We start from the raw sequence: 3835 nt of genomic DNA, 5'->3' as shown, positions 1-3835 counted from the left end.
AGAAAGGGCAGCTGATGCTCCCGTCTAGGAGACAGGAGAGTGATGAGGAGGTTCTTCTAGTACCATGAAGTAAGACAAAGGCAGAGGGAGAATCCTGAGGTTTGGGCCAAATGTGAGACTGCTACACACACAGTTTAAGACTAAAAAGCCACCAGGAACCCTCAAAGCCAGATCCCATCCGCATACACTGGCTCTACAAAGAGCTGCAGAAGATTCTTGCTATGAACTAAGTCAGGTTGGTTGCCTGGCTATGGGTGGTGGGGAGGGCAATAAATTTTTATTTTCAGAGGAATGAAGTGGGAAGAGCAGCCATGATCTAGTAAAAAGAGATCTGCAAGAAGCCGAAAATATTTAGAGAACATTTTAATATATATTTTCAAATATATATTTAAAGTTAAGAAACATGAAAGTAGTCCAAGCCATGCCCTGTGCAAAAGAAAGAAAGAAAGAAAGAAACAAACAAACAAACAAACAAACAAACAAACAAACAAAGAAACAAAGAAAGAAAGAAAAAGAAAGAAACAAAGAAAGAAAGAAAAAGAAAGAAAGGCAGGAAGGAAGGAAGGAAGGGAAGAAGGAAGGGAAGAAAGAAAGAAAGAGAGAGAGAGAGAAAGAGAAGGGAAAGGAAAGGAAAGGAAAAAGAAAAGAAGAAAAAAAATTAAAGTGAGACTTCTGTCTGCAGCTCCAGTCTCAACTGAAGTACCACAGTCAGCTTGTTAGTTTTATTTTGGAAGAGAAGATGTAAAAGTTTGTTTCAATCACTTAGAAGGCAAGTGTAGCCACTTATAAAAACAGAATAGCAGAGACAGACTGGGAAACAAAAGTCAGAGGTGAAAAGGCAGAGCAGAAAAGGAATATTCAAAAATAAAATTAAGAAGATGAGTGTTCCAGAAGGGAGCTGTGAAAAGGACATGGTGGACAGAAGTCTGTTAGTCAAGAAATGATTCAACTGTTAAATTATTCTCTTGTTCTTTTTTTTGTTGGGTGTTTTGTTTGTTCAAGTCTAAGATTTGGAAATGCCGACCTTTTGTTAACAAGAGCCAACAGGAAATATAGCATCCCTTCCCTCCCAAGCCCGACTCTGCTGAAGCCACCACGATCGCCTCTTTGGCTGGTTGCTGGAAGAGTCCTCTATATGGGTGAAGTCAGGATGACAGGGCAGCCTCCTTCTGTGGTTGATGGGCTTGTGAATGCTGCGCAGTCTTTTGGCTTTCCACATCTCCAAAATGTTTTTCAACTACTTTGCATATATGGCTCAGTGCACTCCCCTCTTTGACTTTACAGTTTTCCACTTGATATGGAAGTGTAATAACAACTTCTTCCATGACTAAAGTGTTTTTTTCTTTCCTTGCCATTTACAGTCTTTAATGGTCTTCTGTAAGTTCTGGAAGAGCTGCTGGCCCTCTAGGGAGACACCAGCGCTGATTGCATAGGCCTGGCTCAGCTTCTCCTCCTCCTCTGTCTGAGCTTTGCTGGCAAGCTTACTAACACTGAGTGAAGCTAGGGGAGGAGGGGTTTCTGTCCGGTCATTAATTATTTCCATTTCTGAAACATACTGTAAGTTTATGAAAGAGGGACACTTTAAAGCCAGCATTTGGACTAGTAGTCGAAGGCTACCACCTCACCCTGCAGCCACTGCTCCTGGCAAGTCTGGTAGGACACGTGGCTCCCAATGCCCAGAGGAGCCGCCATCTTGGGAGAGCAGCTGAGGCCTGTGGCGGGTGAAAGCCTATTCTTTTTACTTTTAATTAATATAAAATAGAACTCATTTTGTTCAGCAAAGAGTATGAATATATTGTGTATTTAAGCTACATGTGAAAGAAATAATTATGACAATAACACAAAGAATGGTAGAGGCATTTTCTTCTATCATCAGTGCTATTTATTATTATTCTAGATGTATTAACAAAGTTGGACATTAGTACTATAAATTTCTTTATTGAAGTATAGCCAATTTACAATGTTGTGTCAGTTTCTGGTGTACACCATAGTGCTTCAGCTATACGTGTAAATACATTTTTTTCATATTGGTTTTTACTATAGGTTACTACAAGATATTGAATATAGTCCCCTGTGCTATACAGTAGGTCCTTGTTGGTTGTCTATTTTATATATAGTAGTTAGTATCTGCAAATCTCGAACTCCCAATTTATCCCTTCCCACCTCCTTCCCCATTGGTAACCATAAGTTTGTTTTCTATGTCTGAGTCTGTTTCTGTTTTGTAAATGAGTTCGTTTGTCGTTTGTTTTTATATTCCACATGTAAGTGATATCATATGGTATTTTTCCTTCTCTCTGGCTTACTTCACTTAGTATGACAATCTCCAGGTCCATCCATGTTGCTGCAAATGGCATTGATTTTATTCTTTTTTATGGCAGAGTAGTATTCAATTGTATACATATACTGGATAACTTCTTTATCCAGTCATCTGTCAATGGACATTTAGGTTGCTTCCATGTCTTGCTTTTGCAAATATTGCTGCTATGAATGTTGGGGTGCAGGTGTCTTTTTGAATTAGTTTCCTCTGGATATATGTCCAGGAGTGGGATTGCTGAATCATATGGTAAGTCTATTTTTAGTTTTTTAAGGACTCTCCATACTGTTATCCATAATGGCTGCACCAAACTATATTCCCACCAGGAGTGTAGGAGGGTTTCCTTTTCTCCACACCCTCTCCAGCATTTATTGTTTGTGGACTTTTTAATGATGGCCATTCTAACTGGTGTGAGATAATACATCATTGTACTTCTGATTTTCATTTCTCTGATAATTAGCAATATTGAGCTATTAGCCATTTGTGCCTATTAGCCATTTGTATGTCTTCATTGAAGAATTGCTTGTTTAGATATTTTGCCCATTTTTGAATTGGGTTGTTTGTTTTTTTGTTGTTAAGTTGTATGGGCTGTTTGTACATTCTAGAAATTCAGCTTTGGCAATTCTGGGTCTTTAGTGATTCCACATACATTTTAGGATTATTTGTTCTAGTTCTATGAAAAATGTCCTGGGTAATTTGCTAGGCATTTTATTGAATCTGTAGATTGCTTTGGGTAGTATGGCCATTTTAATAATATTAATTCCTCAAATCCAAGAGCATGGGATATCTTTCCATTTCTTTGAGTCATTTTCAATTTCCTTAATCAATGTTTTATAGTTCTCCACATATAAGTCTTTCATCTTTTTGGTCAGGTTTATTCCTAAGTATTTTAGTTTTTTTCAGATGTGATTTTAAAAGGAATTTTTTTAACTTTTTTTTTTGATATTTCATTGTTAGTTTAAAGAAATACCACAGATTTCTGTATGTTAATCTTGAATCCTGCTACTTTACTGAATTCTTTTATCAGCTGCAGTAGTTTTTGTGTGGCACCTGTTACAATGGGATATTGAAAATCTTAGGACAACCAGAAATAAAACTAAAACAGGAGGAAAAAGAAAAGATCCAATAACTGAAATAAAAAGGAACCATAAACATAATTAACATAAGAAAAAAACTATGACTTGATGTGACAAATAGGAAACACGTAGAAACATGGTAAATTTAAATACAACCATATCTTTTATCACATTAAATTTTAAAGGTCTAAGCACACCATGTAAAAGATAGATCTTATAAGACTGAAAATAAAACAAGAGCCAATCATCAAGATACTATCAAAAAAACTGGCAAAGTAAGACTATATGAAAATTATCTTTTCTATAAAAGCAGTCAAATAAATAAAACAACACCCTGGCAAAAACTGTCAGAATCAACTTTCTCAGTACTACTCTGGAAACTAACCAAAGGCTCAGAGAAAGCCGGGGAGCATGGATTTATGAAAAATGGCTGAATTTCAGTAAG

The 3835-nt window shown here is 36.7% G+C and overlaps 1 pseudogene; it reads right to left on the bottom strand.

Annotated features, from left to right (window-relative positions):
• Nucleotides 1-1145: 1145 nt before the first annotated feature.
• LOC105085519 (protein LSM12-like) lies at nucleotides 1146-1692 on the bottom strand (annotated as a pseudogene).
• Nucleotides 1693-3835: the final 2143 nt, after the last annotated feature.

Source organism: Camelus dromedarius, chromosome X (assembly GCF_036321535.1).
Source record: "Camelus dromedarius isolate mCamDro1 chromosome X, mCamDro1.pat, whole genome shotgun sequence".
NCBI classification, from domain to species: Eukaryota; Metazoa; Chordata; class Mammalia; order Artiodactyla; family Camelidae; genus Camelus; species Camelus dromedarius.
Note: the sequence above shows the minus strand (reverse complement) of the source record. Positions and strands in the feature narration are given on the sequence as shown.